Here is a 22,159-nt window from a genome sequence, read left to right as displayed (position 1 = left end):
ATTTGTTTGTGAAATAAAAATAAAAATAAAAAGATCCTCAAGCCATTCGAAATTTTGAACTGACCTAAATCGAATTAATTGTATATGAATTTCAATTTTGATTCAATTTTGTGAACCATACACCTCGCTACAACGACACCACAATGTCACCGTCGACGGACCATTACGTCTGTTTTGGGCGGACCACCCTTCCTTATCCTACGTGGCTCAAATTTTGTAGGGTTTTCCTTCTTTTTTTGTGAACAAAGTTTTAATTGTTCTAAATTTTCACACGATTGTCAATTGCTCCCAAATTAATGTTGAGGTGGACTTCTCAAATGTTTATATATATGGTTTATATTAGCAAGTTATAATTTGATTGGACGTCTCAAATGTTTATATAATGTTGAGGTGGACGTTGCAATTGCCCCCAAGTTAAGCTTATGTTTTGCATTGGAGTTATAATTTAATTGGGGGTACAAATACTAAGAGAACACATAATTCTTTTTTAGGGAAGAGAACACACATTAAATGTTTTAAATTGCATCTATAAATTTTGAAACTTTGGAAATTAAGGAAAGGTGTGTTTCGATATCTTTATATATTCTCCGTATATGATATCTTTATACACAAAAACTCCCATGAAATCGATTTCACGGTGAAACCGGTTTTCCGAATCACACTACTTCATTCGGCAAATGACACTTGAACATTTCCGAATGACACTACAAATGACACTTGAAGATCTTCAAATGTCATTTGTACATTGAAGTAGTGTCATTTGGAAACCAATTTCACCGTGAAACCGGTTTCACTGAAGACCGCCTCATCTTTATATTATCCACTCCCACGGAATAAATCCTTCTTTTCATATTCCTATTGCCCCAGAATTATTCTGAAATTATGAAAATACCCTTAAGAGGTCAAATCCTCAATACAAAGTTCTTCGACTAATCCTAAATGACAGGACTCACAAGATACAATCGTATATATTGTTATATTACTAGTTTCCATTTTACTTGGTGCAATTTTGAAGATTTTTGATATCACACCATCTGTATATACATGCTTTTTAATCTTTTTCTCCTTATATATTTAAGTGATACACTTAATACTTTTAAACTTGGCTTCAAAGCAAACTAAGTATGAAAAGGAAAAAAAAAGGAATAAATATGGTCTCCCATTATTATTTTTTATAAACTTTTTCTTTAATCCTTTTATCTTTCCACTTTTCACTGAAGTGGTTGATGAAAATGTCTGTAAATTGACAAAAATGATATGATAAAAAGGAAAGGGAGTGGGCTAGACAATTACCCCTCACACGTGTTCTTCTCCAATAATCCATAATTGTAATTGGCCGGCCCTTAAGTCAAAGTATATCTATGGTGAAAATTAGGCCATAAAAAGTTTTATGGTCACTCGTGATCAATTTATTTTTGGAGTCAAGAAACAATGAGAGCCAAAAATGACAAAGTTACAGTGTTTCTTTATCATTATATCGAATAGCTTCCCCCACACAAAATTCGGGGAAATTGATCATTCACGATCATTTATTTCCAAGTTATATATATTAGTTTATAGTGGGTTCTTGGGTTAATGGATTAGACATATAGTATTTTAGTTTATTATGGATGTTTGGTTCGATGGATTAGAAAAGACTTAATCTCGTTATATGTAATGTAGTTGGATGAACACGGTCTGATACTTAATCTCAAGACAGTGCTACGTCGGTTTTTTTTGTCTTATGAGTGTTGGTTAGCAAAATTAACTTTAGATAATTTTGAATTAATATAATCTTAAATAATTCCAGATCTGTTTAATTCCGAGCAGTATATATGACTGTATTTACTATGCATAGTGATAAAGTAAATTATAGTATAATAAAAATGATAAATAAATAAAAAAACAAACAAAATCGTGTGATCTGAAATCGACATCGTGAGAGAAAAGGGGAATTTGATAGGAGAAAGTAGGCTAGGGGAGGTGATTTGTCGTTGAACCGTGTTGCATGCTTTTATAAAATCTTCTTTTATGAACGAGAACTTAAGAGTTGAAAAACCAAAAATATAACACAACTACTTCTACCGGACGTTATGAGGAAAATAAAGTTATTTAAGTTGGCTTATGGAAAAAATAAACTCAATCATTATAGTTAAAGAAATAAAATCAACCTAATTAGTGGTTAATGGGGAGGGAGGCTAAAACAAGAAACTAATAATTTGGATCTCTTATTACATGTGGTATTTTATCGCTTTAGCCACACGGCCGTTTGTTAAAACAAAATCTATCAATATATATATATTAGTACTATAAAGTGTATGATAAAACAATATATATATTATTATTAAGTGAAGCGTGCATATCTATGAGCTTCTTATAAAGAAGAAAGGATGCATTAATTTTTTTAATTTGGGCACAATAACGAACCAAAAATAAAATCGCGAATAAGATCGACTTACACAATTTCATTTATGAAAAAGTAGCAATAATGTGGATACAACCAATAGATTGCGGTGGACAAAGAACTTTTGTTGCGTGCGTGCAAGAAGAAAAAAAGGGAAAAAAAATCAACATTCTTTTAATAATAAAATAGGAAAAGAGAATAGAAGAAACCCATAAATACATTAGAGATTTCAAAATTTTGTTTTGAAACTTTAGAAAAAATTAATGATGTCGAATGTTGGATGTTCGAAAGAGTGGAAAAAGAATATTGAAGTTGACTGCTCAACTATGGGTAATGCAAATGGGGCCAATTAGTCCCCCATTTACTACACACCTTCCATCAATATGTGTCTTTATTTACAACCACCTCTCATCTACTCCTTCCGAATGCCATCTTTTATTTCATTTCCTTTTTATTATCTTAAAAAAATATTACTTATTTATCTTAGGGTTAATTGCATCAAAATACCTGACCTTATTCCAAAATTTGGTTTTTTGACAATTTTTTTAATTGTTACAAAAATTTCAACGAGCTTTCAGTTTGTTGCAATGTTCGTCCAGAGTAATTTTCCGGCCAAATTAAATCTAAGTTGGCAGCCGGAATGCCAACGTGGCATCAGAAATGCCAAATCACACCCACCCTCCCCCACCCACGTCACCCTCTCTCTCTTCCCCCCCTCCTCCACCCCGGCGTCGCTGCGTCTTCTTCAACCGGCGAACCTTCTCCCTCCTCCACTACCGCTTCCTCCAGCCGGCGAACAGGCGAGAGAGATCTCGAGAAGGGCATCAAAGCAGAGCACTTATGGCCATCTCCGTCGCCGCATGGGCCGGCGTTGGTGGTGCCAAACTCCAGCAAAGACGGGGAGAGGGGGAAGGGGGTGGGGGAAGAGAGAGAACGACGTGGGAGGGGAAGCGGCGACGCCGCCCTCAACAAATCCTCGCTAATCCTCTCTCTCTCTTCGAATAGAACCGCACACAAACACCCACATCTCATCTCTCGACTCCCCTCCGTCCTTGTCTGGGTAGCAGTGGCACCACCGCCGCCGAGCTCAGCCTCCCTCATCCTTTCGACTCTCTCTCTCTATCACCAGCCGTCGCCGCTCGTATTTCAAGCGGCGGCGACGCCCTCTGCAAATCCTAGGTTCCAAAATTTAACCTCCTTATGGCTGGGGATATGGGGAGAGGACTCCACGCGGTTGTGGCAGCAGATCTGGGCGGATCTTTCAACCACCGCCGAGCCCATCGCGCGCCTTCAACCGTGGGTTTTCACCCGGCGCCTGAAAATCGGCCGCCTGAGAGAGAGGGTGAGAGCCGAGGGGGAAGGGGGATGGGGAAGAGAGAGAGAGAGGGTGACGTGGGTGTGTGCAGGGGGAAGAGAAAGAGAGGGTGACGTGGGTGGGGGAGGGTGGGTGTGATTTAGCATTTCTGATGCCACGTTGGTATTTCGGCGGCCAACTCAGATTTAATTTGGCCGGAAAATTACTCCGGACGGACATTGCAACAAATTGAAAGCTCGTTGAAATTTTTGCAACAATTAAAAAAATTGTCAAAAAATCAAATTTTGGAATAAGGTCAAGTATTTTGATGCAATTAACCCTTTATCTTATAGTTGTGTGTTGTTTTTTCTTGTTGTTTCATGTGTGAATTCTTCTTCGATTCTCAACTATTTTTATAAGGCATGTTACAATGAGTAAAAAGTTGTATCCAGGATCACTAGGGTAAAATAACATGCACTATGATGATTTTAATTTTTAAGACTACTGGTGAGTAGTCTGTTCAGTTTTGACATTGAATTATTTTACATTTTTCATTATAGGTATAAATTTAAATAAATTAAAGGATTAATTGATTGTAAATTCATACATTGCGGTCAAATTTTAATTTTTTCCATACACTAAATGCACACTTTAAGACTTTTTTATAATTTCTCATGAATTTTAAATCAATTTTTCTCATGAATTTTAAATCAAAACTGATGTGGCAAAATTACAACTGATGTGACAAGCTTATCTATCAAAACAACGTCATTTTATATATTTTTTTTAATAAAATAAAATAAAATGAAATACAACTCATCATCTCATCACCTAGTGAAGTTACAAATGTTTTTATACCGTTTCAAGAAAATAAAATTAGTAAAATGAATAACTAAGTGTGTCAAAAAAACCCTTGCATGTAGCGCCGATTGATGGCCCGATGCTTTGTGGCCTAAAGCTGCACTCAGCACCGATGGGCTGAGAACGTGTGTGCATCGTGTGAGGTTGTCTTTGCATCGTAGCACCTAGTCAACGATGATTGACACCAAACACCGGTAGGAGAGGGTGTACTGACTTGGTGCTCTCTCTCACAAGCTATCCCTTCATTTTTAAATAAAATTTTCCATCGTTTCATCCCCAAAATCCTAAAGTATTTAAAACTAAAATTCACCAGAAAATTTTAAGGCTCGACAACACTTGCTAAGCAGCGGAGGTGGTGGCATTGCGAAAGTTGGAGAGGTTGAGGTGGTTGCGGGCCTCGTCGATGAGGAAGATGAAGATATGGTCCTGGATGATTAGGGAGCCATGACTGCGGAAGGTGGGGGAGGAGGGGTGTGGGGGCAGACTAAGTGATGAGATGGAAAGAGATGATGAGTTGGATGTTTTACTTTTCAATTTAATAGAAAATAATATTCCCTTCGTCCCGTAAGAGCGTATCACGTAAGAGATAGTGTGAATTTTAAGAAAAAAGTTAATAGATAAAGTGTTGAGTGGAAATGAGTAGTTGTGGTTGAATTGGTTGTGGGGTTATGTAGAAATGAGTGATTGTGGTTAAAAGGAGAAAGTGGAGCTATGTCCCAAAATGAAAGTGATACACTCTTATGGGACGAACGAAAATGAAAAATGTGATACACTCTTACGATACGAAGGGAGTAATATTTGAAATTACATCGGTTTAATAAATAAGCTTGTCACACCAGTTTTAATTTTGACACGTCAATTTTGATTTCAGTGAAATTGAAATTCATGAGAAATTCCAAAAAGTATCTAACAGTATGTCAAAAACCAGAATTTGACTATAATATATGAATTCTTAGCCAATTAACTCTAAATTAAATATTTAATCTTGATGCACTATTATTTGATAATTCATTGAAAGAAATATTTGAAGAAAAAATTATAGTAACAATGCAAAAATAGGCTTAGAATGACCTTCTTAATTTTTTTTTCAACTTATATGTGTAAACAAAATTATATATATATATATATATATACAACACATGTTGCAATTCCGAATAAAATGTGATTTTACTACTTATTTTCATTTAAAATTATTAATAATACCTTCGAAATTCTCGAATCTAATTAAATTTATAAATATATTTTTTTTAAATAATTAGTTACTCCCTTCGTCCCACCTATCTTGAGACATTTTCTTATTTGGCAAAAGTATTACCGTTTATTCATTTTTTTCACTTTCTCAACAATAAGAATCATCCCAATTTTTCCTATTCCAACTCCAATAATGCTTTGCAGCCTCCACCTGGCTTCTCTGTTTCTAGTGGAGGAGTCATCAATGAGCCGAAGAAGGGATCACTTGAAGAGATGATTCAACAAGTGTTGGTGAAAGTGACTGGGGTAGAAACGAATTTGGGGACTAAAATATCCAACATGGAGAATTCTGTTTTCAAGTATGGGTGCGAGGATATGCAATCTTGAGAATGGTTTGGGTTCCATGAGGTATACTATTTCAGCTCTATCCAAGCATATGAAGATGTTGGAGACTCAAGTGGGCCAAATGGCCAATCATGCAGCTGCGCAGAACATGCCTGGACGTACCGAAGGCAAGCAGAAGAGTCAATGCAATGCAATTTTCGATGGCACTCTGTCCCCAAAAGATAGAAAGACGAGCAAGGAGCATGAACCGCCAAGTGAGGAACCATATAAGGCTCCACTTAGGGAATACATCCCAAAGGCTCCGTTCTCTAGTAAGCTGATGAAGAGGGAGGTGCTTGAAGACCAATGTACTGTAGAGCCGAGCAAAAAGGTGGATACCAAGAAATCAAGTTGGAGATCTCCCATTGCAAAAATGAGAAGAAAGTTGCCAATCCCGAGGAGACAGAGCATAGACGTATAGTGGAAGAGCTAGAGAGACTACTTGAGGAATCGGACCGGCGTGCACAACCTCAAACTCTCTCAAAATTGCAGGATCCCAAGGAGAAAGATGAGAAAGAAGTTATCCACCCCGAGAAGACGGGTGATGAGGAAGAAAAAATCCCGCCAGCAGAAGATGGTTGTACTGAGCTGCCAATGAAGCTACTACCGAAGATGGAAGATCCGGGTAGCTTCACCATTGAGTGTGAGATTGGAGGAGAGCTCTTTCCCGAGGCTCTTTGTGATTTAGGGGCTATTGTTAATGTGATGCCTATCTCTGTGTTCAAGCGGTTGGGAATTGGAGATCTCAAGCCGACCTCGATGGAGATTCAAATGGCAGATCGATCAAGAGTGAAGCCGAGAGACAAGTTTGAGGACATCTTTGTGAAGGTTGACAAGCTCGTCTTTCCAATGGCCTCCTCTACCACCACGGCCTCATCTGCTGCCTCGGCCTCATCGAGTGAAATTGGTCTCTTTGGAGTGAGACTGCTCGATCTGGTCGATCCTATCATTCACCAACTCCAATTCTAGTCTCAGAATCTTTCCCAATTCTGACTTAAGTGTGCCTCCATCATGAATTTCATCTTTGGATCAACAACAGGTTGATCATCCTCCGTATTGGAACCCTGTTCATCTCTTTTTGACATATTGACACTGAAAAACAAAGGTTAGTAAAAATAAATAGGACCTCACCACCTCACAAGCACTCATGCATCACTCAAATAATGAATCACTCAAATAAATGTTTTTTTTCACTCTAATAGTCTCACCACTCCTGCCTTTTTTCACTCAAGTTCTCTCTCAATGAAACAAATTCCCTCAATCTACCACCTGAATTCAACACCAACAATAACAAACGAAACCACCGAAAAGAACGTCCCGCAAGACACTACACCAACAAAATGAAAGGCACAAAGAAACGAAAATTAAAAACCTAAAAACGTGATGCATAGAAACGTGCTCAAAATGATCAATACTACCCAAGGAACCCAGAAAACACTACGAGATTTAATTTAAAATCGGAAAAAGTACACGCAGAAGATGCCCCAAAAGACACTACACGACCCAAGGAAGCAAAGAAACAAAATTGCACAAACGAATTTCTGAAATTTCTATAATAAACTCAAGAACGAAACGAAAATATGAAGTATGACTAATTGGCGATCAGTTTGAGTCGACAATGGATTCTGGATGTGTATGGACGTGTATGAAAGGTATAATAATCTCTTAATGTTATATAATAATCTCTTAATGTTGTATGTTACTGCACTCTATCAATCGGATGAAAATCTCGCAGGTAAGAATATGGAAAATTCGAACAGTTTATGGAAAATATAAGGAGAACACGGAAACAGAAACGGAACCTTGAATATACAGAAATAGGGAAAAATACGAAAAAAAAATGAACGTGAAAACCCTAAAATTTCTACCCTTGATACGAAGAAAGAAAAACGAAACCTGGATACAAAACGCGGCTTTGGTGCCAAATGATACGATCCTTGCCAGACCCTTCAAACGAACACGCAAACGGAAGACTTAATAACGAACGAACGAATGGAATACCCCAAAACCTCTGAATCTAACCCACGAAATGATATAGACGAACGAATTCCCTATACCCTAACGTGATGTTGATGCAGCAACTCGGGGATGATGAATGACACTCGACGAGGGTTGGTTGACTCGCCGTTACGCCGATAATTGAATTCGTCTTGAAATAATCAAGAAGAATTCGAAAACTCTCAAGAGAGAATAAAACTCACAAATTTGATAAAAGGTAGGCTAAAATTTCGTCCAACACAAAGCCGTCTTATATAGGCAAATACTAAACCTAATCTATTAAGGAAACAACTTTAAATAAAACTCTAGCTAAACTAATCAGCCAAACAGGGCCCTTATTTCGAAAATAACTAAGCAACTATCAAAACAAGCCCAAACAACTCGAAAATAACATGGGCTCGAAAATAAATAAATAAAGTCTTCAAACTTGAGCCCACTCTCACGTAGTGAGATTAATCAAAATTGAATTCGTCTTGGAATAATCAAGAAGAATTCGAAAACTCTCAAGAGAGAATAAAACTCACAAATTTGATAAAATGTAGGCTAAAATTTCGTCCAACACAAAGCAGTCTTATATAGGTAAAGACTAAACCTAATCTATTAAGGAAACAACTTTAAATAAAACCCTAGCTAAATTAATCAGCCAAATAGGGCCCTTATTTCGAAAATAACTAAGCAACTATCAAAACAAGCCCAAACAACTCGAAAATAACATGGGCTCGAAAATAAATAAATAAACCTTCTACTTGACACTGTCACCTGGATTTGGAACCTATTACCTTTAGAAGAATGTTAACACTCTTATCCACTCCACTAACCTATTATTTATGCTTACACAAAACATAAAATTGTTATATAGAAACGTGGATTTTTTTTATAAAAAAATAACAACTTTAATTTTAATTTTTAAAATAAAATATAGTATTTTAATTATTAATCCGGTTAACCGGTTTTAACTTATAGTTACCGGTTAAACTGATTTGCTGAATTTTAGAGAATTCATAACCGAAAATCGAACCAAATCGATAAAAATCAGTTATCGATTAACCGATTGATCGAAAATTCATTTTTGTTATGGTTAACCGATTAATTGAACCTGTTTTACTATCGAAAATTCAGTTTTGTTATGGCTAACCGATTAATTAGTTTCAGAATCATAAAACTTTGCAGTTTATATCGTCATTTTTTTTACATTGTTTGTTGAAGATTACTTCCTATTTCCTAATATGAAGAAATTGTCAGTGCTGAAATAATCGATCTGTTTTCTAAAAGAAAGTAGAAAAATAATTTGACCTACTTTAGATTTGTTTTTTGTTTTTTGTTTATTCAAGTAACAATCTCTATCCTGGATTTAAAAAAAAAATATTGGGCAAATAGCGTCAAAATCCATGAAGTTTGCCGCGATTCTCGTTTTTCCCTTGACCTTAAAATCTCGTGTAAAAATCCATGAACTTATATCCGATTTGTAATTTTCCCATAAAATTAAAATTCCCCCAAAATAATGCTGACATTGCAATCGAAAATACACGTTAGCTAATTTTTTCCGGCAACTAGAACGAATGTGTTTCAGTTAACCATTAAACATCCTCTTTTTAATTATTTTTGGGGGATTAAATCAAAATTAACTCAAATCCCTCTTCAAGTTAGGGTTCTTCACGAAGAAATCTGAATTCATTAAACAAATTAAACACTAATTTTAGTTCCCAATTCACACTAAGTAAAGAATTTCCTTTAAATTTACCAGAAATTAGGGCACAAACTCATTCTCCAACAAAGGCTTCGTCCGCGTCTCCATAGACACCGACGCCTTCGTATTCCCCACAACGATCATCGACGGCGGCACCCCCACCTCCGCCTCGTGCTCCATCCGCCGGATCTTTTTCCGCCACCAACACCTCTTCACATAAGCAAACAACACAGGCAGTGCTAACACCAGCGCCACCCCCTCCCAACACCGCAGCCACAATTATCCAAACCCTCTTCTTCCTCTTTCCCTTCCCCTTCCCAGGGATACTCCGCGACGCACTGTAATACCCCGTTTCCTCGAGCTAAGTTTAGAATTATTTCGAACTTAGAATTAAGATGATTCACGCCGGATTGAGAAAAAGAATTTATTTTAAATCCAACAAAAATGATTTACAAAAGCATTTGTAAATTTAGTAATTAAATTTATATGCATTGCATATCTATTTAATTAAGCATTCAAGCATTTATGTGTGTTGAGATTTGTTTTCTTTTTGGGCCTTATGTTTTAATTACCTTTGGATATAAATGAAAGCCCAACCCATCAAGATCCATCAAGCCCAACCCATCTTGATCCTCAAGATATTTTCGCTCCACTCAGCCGCCTCACTATTCCCTCTCTTCTCAAATATAACCCCTCCGCTAGTTCACCCAAATCATTCTCTCTCATTCACTCACTTCATCTCTCTCGGACTGAACTTCAAGAACAGCAGCCCAGCAAATTCACCCAACAACCATAGCTCATTCTCGATTCACACAGCAGCCCAACAAATTCAAGCCAAGGTTTCATCTTTAACTCCCCTGCTTCTTTACTTCACTTTTCGTTCAAGAATCTAAATTCTTGTTCATGTATCTGTGTGTTTATATGTATTTTAGCAGCATAACTTTTGAAAGAATTGATAAAGGTAGAGTCTTGTTTTTATGCTTGCTTTAGAACTTGTCGGTGTTAAAAGAAAAGAAAGAAAGGTAGAATCTTGTGGAGTGTTGGCTGTGTGGGTGGATCAGTCGAGAGTATATGAGAGTCGAGGGTGGCAGCCGTAGCTTGCTGCGGTCGCCGGAAACAGAGGGAGGTGACGGCGCTTCGCCGTTGCCAAGGAGGTGATCGGCGTGAGCTGTACTGGTGGGTTGAGAAAGAGAGAGTCGTGAGGAGCTGGGCAGAACTGGATAGAGCTGGGCAGAGCTGGACAGAGCTGGGCAGAGCTCGAACGCCAGAGCTGGATAGCAGAGCTCGGACGCCAGAGCTGGATAGCAGAGCTCGGACGCCAAAGCTGGATAGCAGAACTCGGACGCCAGAGCTGGAAGGCTAGAGCTGGAAGGCCAGAGCTGGGAGGCCAGAGCTGGGAAGGAAGCCAGAGCTGGGAAGGACAGAGCTGGAAAGCCAGAGCTGGGAGGCCAGAGCTGGGAGCCAGAGCTGGGAGGCCAGAGCTGGGAAGCCAGAGCTGGATGCTAGAGCTGAATTGCAGAGCTCGGACGCCAGAGCTGGATAGCAGAGCTCGGATGTCAGAGCTAAAAAGACCAGAGCTGGAGAGCAGAGATGGTTGAAGTAGAGCAGAGTAGAGTATAGTAGAACAGAGCAGAACGGAGTAGAACACTTGTGCATTTTAAATAAACACTTTTTTTATGCTTAAGTATGAAATGAGTCATGCATTGCATCATGTTTTAATTGGTTATTTATATTTCCAATTACGAAAGAAAAAAGAGTAAGAATATTGTTGGTGTTCTTAACTCAAGAGAATTGTTTTCAATTATTTTATCCATTAAATTTTGAAAACCCGGCTAAGTGAATCATAGAATGTTAAGCACTTTACCGTGACTTGAGTTTAGATTTAAGAGACCTATTAAGAATAGATTTCTTGTAGGCTTTGAACGTCAGGAGGATTAGCACTGCAATTTCGATTCAGAGATAAGTTAAACGACAGGCTTTGCCTATTCAGGTGGGCTTATTTTCTAAATGTATGATTGAGCTAATGAGCTTAAATGTTTGTGAAAAATAGATTGTTTATCCAATAAAATGTTTATGTGCACTTTGCTCTGTTTAATGCTCGCCACAACGAATCAATTGAGGTTCTCTCATAGCCTAACACGTTATTTTAGAATTGTGTACACCGTTAGTTGACTTGGTGGGTTGATCTCCATCGGGCACTAACTAAGAGGCGTTATAAGGGTGTTTGCTGGATGTGTTCCGAAGCATGTAATGTAAGGGCCTGCCTGGGTAACGTCCCGAGGTCAAAAGTAAACTTGTCTGGGTTACGCCCTCAGTTCAAGTAAATGGGAGAAATGGATCCGTCGGTGGCTAAAAGGTCCGGGATCATAGCGAGTAACAAAAATGAGTGTGACAACTGCGCGCAAATTAAGTGTATACATATAATAATGAAATATTTTAACATGCTTAGAAGTTCTTTCACTTTAAAAACCTTCTAAGTCATGTCAAGTATGATTGGATAAACTGCCATTCAGATTATGAAATGTTTCAAAAGTTGCAGCCCACTAAGTACATTAGTACTTAGCCCAAATATCTTCAAATGTTTTTCAGGTTAATGGCTGGTGCTGACGGGGCGAGCTGAGGCTAGGGTTCAACTCCGTGTTTTGACTTCCGCTGTAGAACTAGTCAATATATGTCTTTTATTTCCTTAACTTAAGACCTTTATGTTGTGACTCTAAACTATATATTTTGTTGAGCCGAGACTTTTATTTCACAAGTATTTCATTCTAAATGTTGGTTATCTGAAGCATGACACTAAATTTGTGATCCTGAAGTTATTATGTTTGTTGATTGATTTGTATCACTTGAATACCTGTCTTTCTTCATCCAAATGGGCTAAGCCCGATTGTTATCCCTTTTATTCGGATTTCACAAGGTTTTTCCCTTGTTCATTTTAAATGAAGAGTCGTACCCCGGTTATAGTTATTATTTCAAAAATTGGGGTGTGACAGAGTGGTATCAGAGCATAAGTTTTCTTTCATGTCTCTGATAACCAAAAGCTTCTAATGTTGAGTCTAGATTAGTGCCTCTGGACTTCTAAGAAAGTTGTTGAACCTCAGCTCGCCGTCACACTGCCGCAAGAAAGGTCCGATTTAAAAGTTTCAAAGTTATTATATATTTTGAGAGTTTTCAAGAAGTGCGCGCTTTCAATGAATGATGCTATGTGAATTGCTTACCGCTTTCCATATGCTATAAGTTATGAATTGCCAATCGCTTTCATATTATTATTTTGAGTCTTCGACTCATATAACCAAGTTAATATCGTGTTAGGGACTACCCGAACCCTTAACGATAGTGTCGTGTTTGGGACTACCCGAACCCATAACGACTCAATGAATGTTATTTATTGTTTGTGACTACCGAGCCCTTATCGAACTAATGATAAACGGTCGAGTTAGATTCCTTGAATCTTTCCGGCAAAAACAAAGTTTTTAAGGAATGGGATATTTATTGTCCACGTGTTTTAAAGGTTTCAAAAAAAATAAATGAATGAACGAATGAGAAAGTTTATGTTATCGTTTAGTTCACCGCCTATACGATCAGAATGTTGGGTCCTATTACAAACTGTTTGAGTACCACCCAAGAATGCCTTGGGAATGTTAGTCGTGATAGCTCCGCTTGATCAATTTAAGTAAGGACTGGTAAGATAGAGACGTTTAACATAGATAATTTATAACGTAGAAGCAATGAGATGAGATTAAGGATTCACTTGAGTATTCCACTAAGATAGATAAGTTTCCACTTAAAGTAGGCCTTTCACAGGGTTATACTATAGAAGCGATATACCTTGTGTATATCTATGTATGTATGTATGCATGCATGCGGAATGAGTCTCACTTTTGTGTTGATAACGTCCGTAAAACAGAATGGAAGATGCGCCAAGAGGACACGGTAGGGGACGAGGACGTGGTTGCGGACGCGGCAGGGGATTAATCCTGAGCAACCAATTCCACAACTAGCACCGAATCGTACTGCTGAAGAAAAGTTTCGTAAGGAAAAACCGCCAACGTTTGATGGTCTGGGTGATCCCACAGACGCCGAGAAATGGGTCAGGGCAGTGGAGCGAATCTTCAGCTACATCCGCTGCGATGCCGAAGATAAAGTAACTTGCGCAGCCTACCAACTGGTGGACGAAACCGACTTCTGGTGGGAGTCGGTGAGGCGCACAATGACTGAGGAACAATGGGAAAATTTCACTTGGGAAGATTTTAAGAATGAGTTGTATGAGAAGTACATACCGGGATGCTATAGACAGAAGAAACAGAACGAGTTTTGGAATTTGAACCAGAGGACTGGGACAGTGACTGAGTATGACAGGGCTGTTAACCAGCTGTCACGATATGCACCAATGTTAGTGGATACTGATGAGAAGCGCGCAGAGAAATTTAGGAACGGACTGCGCCACTAGATCTCGATCTCCCTAGCAAGTCAGGGAGGTCTCACTTACGCACAAACACTGAGCAACGCTCTCACCATTGAGTCATTGCTACCAAGGGAGAAAGGAAAGGCTCTTGGACAGTCTGGTTTTGTACCACCTCAAGATGGTGGTAAAGGAAAAAGGAAATGGAACGAAAGAACGGGTGGAAACCCTGGAAATGAAACGGGTGGAAACCCTGGAAATGAAAATGGATATAGGAAGAAACCATGGGCTGTAAACCAAAATCAGAATCAGCCTCAGAACCAACAGCATCAGGCAGTTATTAAAAGACCTTGCCCGAAGTGTCAGAAACTCCACCTGGGAGAATGCCTGAGAGGAGTGAACGTCTGCTTTACCTGCAGAGAAACTGGGCACTATGCTCCGGCTTGTCCAAGGAAGAGAGGAGGAGCACCGCAACAGCCACAGAACCAGGGTCGTGGAGGACATCGGGGGCCACCCCAAAATGCTAGGGCATATGCCCTTAACCGAAACCAAGCAGCGGGAGACCAAGGAAACTTGGCAGGTATGATTAATGTCTTTGACGTACCGATAATAGCTTTGTTTGATACTGGAGCGTCCCACTCTTTCATTTCACATGCTGCTTGTAAGATATTAGAACTGACTCCACAATTGGGTGAGACAACTTTAGAGGTTAGCACCCCTGGTGGTGGAAGATTGGCCGCTAAGGACGTTATCTCGAACTTAGAGCTGAACATAGGTGCTGAAACGTTTAAGGAAGAATTGTATGTCATCGCTATAATAGAATTTGACATGATCCTAGGGATGGACTGGCTTACTCAAGTCGGTGCCACGATACTGTGTAACGCGAGAAAGATCTATTTCCAATCCGCTGGAAAGGAGAGGGCAAGTTTTCATGGCATAAGAATGGGAGAAAGAGTACCAGTGATTTCAGCAATGAAGGCCACAAAGATGATAAAGAAGGGAGAATGTCAGGCTTTCCTAGTCAGTTTGACAGGAGAACATGAAGTAGAGAAAACGATCGAAGAAGTTTGTGTGGTTCAAGAGTTCAAAGATGTTTTTCCCGAAGAATTGCCCGGTATGCCACCGAACAGACAATTAGAATTCACGGTAGATCTAGAACCTGGAGCAGCGCCATTATCCAAGGCACCTTACAGAATGGCTCCACCGGAATTACAAGAATTCAAAGTGCAACTACAAGAATTGTTGGACCTAGGTTTCATATGACCTAGCGTATCACCGTGGGGAGCACCAGTCCTATTCGTCAAGAAAAAAGATGGCTCACTAAGGATGTGTATCGATTATAGGGAACTGAACAAGCTCACGATAAAGAATAGATATCCTCTTTCGAGGATAGACGGCCTGTTCGATCAGTTGAGAGGAGCCGCTGTATTTTCCAAGATTGACCTAAGATCTGGTTACCACCAACTAAGAACGAAAAGAGAAGACATCCCAAAGACAGCGTTTCGAACGTGTTATGGACATTACGAGTTCACCGTGATGCCTTTTGGTTTAACGAATGCCCCAACAGTCTTCATGGACCTGATGAACAAAGTTTTCCATCAGTACTGTCACAGCCCACTATCCCAATGACGGGTTAACCGGGGTTATGACTTGGGGTGAACAATGAAAAATAGAATTTAAAGGGGGTTTGTTAAGTAACCAACATTAACAACAACAAACTAGTAACTCATATATAACTGCTTGGGTATTTTACAAACGGTCATATTGTACGACTAGACCCAAGAGAAAGTCATTCAAAACAAAAGAGTACTAAGTTCAACAGAACGATAACAATATCGGAGTGTTTGCAGCGGAAAAACGTGTGAGTTATGCATATGGAGATGCATACTCAAGGTTTCATTACATGACCATAAAAAGGGAATCCGCTCAACACCGATCCATTCCATTGCTTGCTCAACCTGCACATTTAGAAATACATGCAGGGCTGAGTATAAAAATACCCAGTGGCATAAGCCGAAAAAAAATAACATACATACATATATAAATTGAACTGCCAACAGTAACACACAGGGGTTTTCTTGAATAGCCTGCGCTTACTAAAACATTTCTTTCATTTTCATAAAGTCGATCGGCCGATCATTTTCCTTCATATGATCCATATCTGTTCTTTTCTGTCACGCGCCGGGAAGGAGGCCTCCTTACCACGGACGCCAAGACCGGTCGCAAGCGACTCGCGGTCTCCATGAGTGTACACGTTAACCCTAGCTAGCGACCTTTGTCTAGCATAGGATCCCAATTAGATTTCCTTTAAAGTTGGCGAACCAACACAGATAGAATACATACGTAAAACATAAACATTTTTGGCAGTCAATCATTTCATAAACATTTTCATTTTCATAAACATTTTCATTTTCATAATGGCATTGAACATATAAGCATTTAAAAAAAAACTGAATAACGGTTAAAACTTGTCATGCACATATATTCGTATATGAGGCCTACGTCACGCATGAGATCTCTATATACGTATAGTAAAAGTAATACCCACCTCAAACGTTCTTAAGCTAGCGTGGAGTCGCTTCTTCTTCGACTTCACTTCCTGTCGCCCGGACCTTTATTGATGAAGAGTCGGTAAGTTCGAGAAGAAGATTGTCACAAGACAAAGTCTAATTCTACGTGTCTAGGGTATATTTTAGTGTTTTAGGGTTCTAGCATCCATAATTCGTTCCATTAAAGACAGTCAAAACCCATCATTCCTCGTCTAATCTCACTCAAACACATAAGGCACATAAGAATCACAATCAAACATCATCAAAACATGTTCTGTTTTAACACTGACTCAACTTCAAAATTTAATCTGTTCTGACTCCAATGTCTCCTAGACTTGAGACTCATACCAAAAGAAAGATCTTCGAGTCTAGTTTCATATTTAAAAAAGTAGAGTCGAAACTCCAAGTGGTTTGAGAGATATGACGTTTTTACCACGATCTACCATGTTCAGCAATTTTGAGCAATCGAAAACTTGGATTTTTGAAAAATAGTAAACGTTGTCAGACTGGGCTCAACTTTGGTGGATATCTAGCTAACACAATAAGGTTAATACCATAAAAGTTTGGAAAGCTAGATCACACAGGAAGCTACTGAAATGAATGACTCTTTCCCCTGTTCTCTGAAATTCTCGGTAGTAATGTGCAGTTTAGGTTTTGTATTTTAAAGAAATATCAAACGAAGTTGGAATGACTTGAAATTTTACCAGGGTACTCAAGACTCATGTAGGGACTTGATATAAAATTTTTACAGCTATTAGACATCGACAAACCGTCGATCACAGTAGGTCAGTAACCCTACGAAATTTCTCCAATTTGTACTTAAAACTCATATATCTCAAAAACATCTCTAACTTGAGTATAACATCTCCATATGCATAACTCACACGTTTTTCCGCTGCAAACACTCTGATATTGTTATCGTTCTGTTGAACTTAGTACTCTTTTGTTTTGAATGACTTTCTCTTGGGTCTAGTCGTACAATATGACCGTTTGTAAAATACCCAAGCAGTTATATATGAGTTACTAGTTTGTTGTTGTTAATGTTGGTTACTTAACAAACCCCCTTTAAATTCTATTTTTCATTGTTCACCCCAAGTCATAACCCCGGTTAACCCGTCATTGGGATAGTGGGCTGTGACATAATGGTATCAGAGCAGAGAAATGAAAAACTCGCCAGAGCAGAGGAATCAAAACTCGCCAGAGCAGAGGAATCAAAACTCGGCAGAGCAGAGGAAACGCACTCCGCCAGAGGAATCGCACTCCGCCAGAGGAATCGCACCTCTGGCGCTCCGCCAGAGGAATCGCGCTCCGCCAGAGGAATCGCACTCCGCCAGAGGAATCACACTCCGCCAGAGGAATCACTCAACCCACTAATTAAACTTTATGCACTATAATAATAAAAATATTTTTAAATCTCAAACGGATTCAAATATTAATAAGAACTAAGCACATCAAAACACATATATAACGATTAAAATACATCAGATAAATCAAACCAGTTTTATTATTAATGGATGCCGAACCCTACTTATTAATAATTAAGCCTTTAATCAGTGATTAAAAGCCGGGATATGACAAGTACCTCGATAGTTTTGTCTTAGTATTCATTGACGACATCCTCATTTACTCTAACACTGAAGAGCAACACGAGGAACACTTGCGCATCGTACTCGAAACCCTGCGTAATGAGAGATTGTTTGCCAAATTCAGCATGTACGAGTTTTGGTTGAGGGAAGTGCTGTTTCTCGGTCACATAGTGTCGACTGAAGGAATCAAAGTAGACCCCACCAAGGTCGAAGCAGTCAAGGAATGGAAGGCACCATCAAACGTCAATGAGATCAGAAGTTTCCTCGGTATAGCTGTTCGCTATTATTTTCGCTACGCCGCAAATATACGGTGTAGTTGCAATAAGTGGAAGCAAGGTCGTATCCCACAAGGATTGGTGAATTCAAACTTCTAAATACTATTAATAAGTTGTTTTCAATCTATTTAGACAACCAAAGATGAAGAGATGTTGAGAACTAAAACAAAGCTAAATAAAGCAAGTAAATAAAATAACAACAAGATAAACTTAGTTAATAAATTGGGGAATGACTCGAAGGAAAGTTATCTTAGGGACTAGATTTCGATGGATCGTAATGAACGTCAATCTAAACAATATAAATCTTGATATGGCCTACTTATCTAGGGCGATCTCCCCACTAGTTTTAGCCCCCTCCCGGACGACTAAAACAGTAGATTACGGGTCATAATTGCCGTCCCCGGTCAATTTCTAACCTATAACTCCCAAGAGCACAAAAGATCAACAAGCCCTCACCCAACTCTCAACCTCCCGGTTTATTGAGATGATATGTATCAAACTCCTAATCTATTGTAATTATCCTCTCCCGATTCAAATCACAAATTAGAAATGCACAAAAGGTGGCCAACCAATCATACAAGAGATAATTCTAGGACTTGAAAAGATAACAATTAAGCACAATCAAGATATATATTAAACAAAGAAATCAATCCATTACAAATCCATCTAATCTAATCCCTAAGATAAGGGATTTTAGCCAAGCATATTCATAATAAAAATAAATCCCAAGTCATAAGAAAACATAAATAAAGATATAGAGAGATAGAGATTCATAGACAAATCCTATAATCTTGATCTTCAATCATGTAGTCTTGATGAGCTCCTTTCCAAGTCTTCCCCTTCTTTCTTTGATTTTGGTGTTGTTCTTGTGTGTGGAAGAGAGAAAAATGGTAGAGAATGGAGGCTAGGGTTTGGAATTGGAGTGTTGGGGAAGATGAAAATGTGTGGGAATGATGAATGTGATTTATGCTTAATTTACTATATTTTTAAGGGTTTGTTTGTGCGTATTTTAAGATAATCTTCTGGAAATTGGTGCGTTTATGGTGTATTTTATGCTTTGCAGGAGATTTAGGCTTTCGAGATGAAAGAATGCAATTTTGGATGATTTTGGCGTTTTCTAGGTGTTTCGGTCTCCAAAGCAGAGAAATCATCATTCCTCTGGAAGACCAGAGAAATCAAAGCCCAGATCAGTGAAGTCGAAAGCCAGAGCAGAGAAACCAATCGCCAGATAAATCAACATATCAGAGCAGAGGAGTCTCTAGTCAGAGGAGTCGCTAGTCAGAGGAGTCGCTAGTCAGAGGACTCATAAGGCGCCAGAGGAGTCGCCATTCCAGAGCGCTAGTCGAGGCCAGAGGAATCGCCAGAGAAATCACTTCGCCAGAGAAATCAACATGTCAGAGAAGTTGCTAGTCAGAGAAGTCAAGTCCTCAATTTCAGAGGAGTCACCATTCCTCTGAAGAAAGCCAGAGCGGAGGAAGGCCAGAGCTGAAGAAGACCAGAGCGGAAGACATTCCGCTGGTGACCCATTCCGCTGACGAAGTACCAGAGATATCACCCATTCCTCTGGCGAATGCCAGAGAGATCATCATTCCGCTGGCAACCCATTTCTCTGGCGAGGTCAGAGAAATCATCTAATCCTCTGGCGCGACCCGTTTCCTGGGTAACATCCGTTCCTCTGGCGAGAAGCTGCGAATTCGGCAAGAGTGGGAGTATTTTCCGGAGCGCGCATCCAGCTGGAAAGTTGCCTTATTTTACACGATTCTATTACCTTTAGAATTCTACTTTGCATGGCAACTTCCATGGTGATCCGAAGGAAATCTGAAGCTTATAAATAGGTCCTCTTTTGACCTATTCATGATACCCCGAACACCCAAACACTTTAGTTTTCATATTTTTCAGTTTTATAGTTTTAGACTTTTATTGTTTTCTAGTTTTCAAGGCTTGGATCAAGATTGAAGATTCAAGCCGCTACTTCAGTTTTCATTCGGTTTTTATACAATTTGTTTTTACAATTGCGTTCAATTTAATTATGTTTATGTTTGATTTTATTATGTCTGGCTAGTTCTTTTAATCTGAACCTAGGGTTTGTACATAGCTAATTGATTATGTGTTTTTGATTTGTTGATATCAATTTGCCTTCCAACTTATGATTCATGATTCCTGGTGCTTATTCTATTGTGAATTATTTGATCAATGATTTACATGTCTAGCTGTTCAGTTTGAGTCTTGAATGCGATAATTGTTCAGCCGATTCAGGAATGCATGATATAGTGTTAGCCTTGAGTCTTGAATGCGATAGGTGAAGCTATAGGAAGCTATTCTTAGGAGCTATTGGGAGTTAGTAGATTTTCTTGATACCTAACGGAGACAGAGAATTTATTAATCTACGATCATTGCTGCTCTAGCGAGAGTAATTGGTTAATTATGTGATCTCTCATCATAACTGGATTAAATTGGTACATAGGATTAATAGATTAATTACGTAGATTTAGTTAATGAATTTACTGCCCTAGGATCAGTTGTTTTTCATATTTGATTTTTCTACGTGTGTTTATTTATTATTATTAGCGCTTTAGTTAACCAATCAAATCTCTACGTTTTGTTGCCTGTCTACTATCATAGTCTATTTAGGAGATAGATAAAGTCGTTTCGTTGTGTCAGTCCCTGTGGATACGATATCTGGTTACTATTTATGTGCTACAATTACACCGTGTTAGTTGCGGTATTTTGTGCTAATAATTTAGTGATCAACTTTTTGGCGCCGTTGCCGGGGACTGTTAAGAAGTTGCTTTAATATTTTCGATAGGATTTTATAGTACTACAGGTTTTATTTGTTTTTTTTTTCTGTTCTAATTGTTAAAAGGTGTGTTTCTGTAGGTTGCGTATGAACACTAGATCTCAAGGAAATCCTCTTTTTGAGTTTGACCCTGAAATCGACAAGACTTTGCGCAATCTTAAGAAGCAGCAGAATCAAGTTGAGGATAATACGATGGCTACTCCAGAGCAAATCCAAATTCGAGCTCTGCAAGAATAGTTGAAGAAGCTGCTTGATGCACAGGAGACGAGAGAGGCTCAGAAACAACCAGCCATCAATGAAGCATTCATTCCGCAGTATGTGTATCAGGAACCTCCACGAGTGAACGTTAATAACTTTGAGCTGAAAACGGGTTTGATCACGATGGTCCAACAGAGCCAATATGGTGGACAAGAGATCGAAGACCCTAATGTGCACCTGGCGCATTTCCTGGAGCTGTGTAGCACGGTGAAGATGAATGGTGTCCCTGATGACATTAATCGTCTTCGTCTTTTTCCCTTTTCACTGCGGGATAAGGCGAAGTCGTGGTATCATACGCTACAGCTGGGAGATAATATCGTGTGGGAGGATTTGGCTCATGCGTTCCTACGCAAGTTTCATCCGCCTGGCCTTACGCTGAAATTGAAGATGGACATCGTGCAGTTTCAACAGTACGACGGAGAAAAGCTAGCGGAGACTTGGGAGCGGTATCAGGAGAAGCTCAGAAAATGCCCCGGCCATGGATTTGATGAGGGCAC

General features: G+C 39.0%; 1 pseudogene; it reads left to right on the top strand.

Moving 5' to 3' along the window:
• LOC131023277 (uncharacterized) overlaps positions 1-22,159 on the top strand; it is a 132,829-nt pseudogene that overhangs the window by 70,033 nt on the left and 40,637 nt on the right.

The sequence above is a fragment of the Salvia miltiorrhiza genome, chromosome 4 (assembly GCF_028751815.1).
Source record: "Salvia miltiorrhiza cultivar Shanhuang (shh) chromosome 4, IMPLAD_Smil_shh, whole genome shotgun sequence".
NCBI classification, from domain to species: domain Eukaryota; kingdom Viridiplantae; phylum Streptophyta; class Magnoliopsida; order Lamiales; family Lamiaceae; genus Salvia; species Salvia miltiorrhiza.
This window is presented reverse-complemented; position numbering and strand designations above follow the sequence as displayed.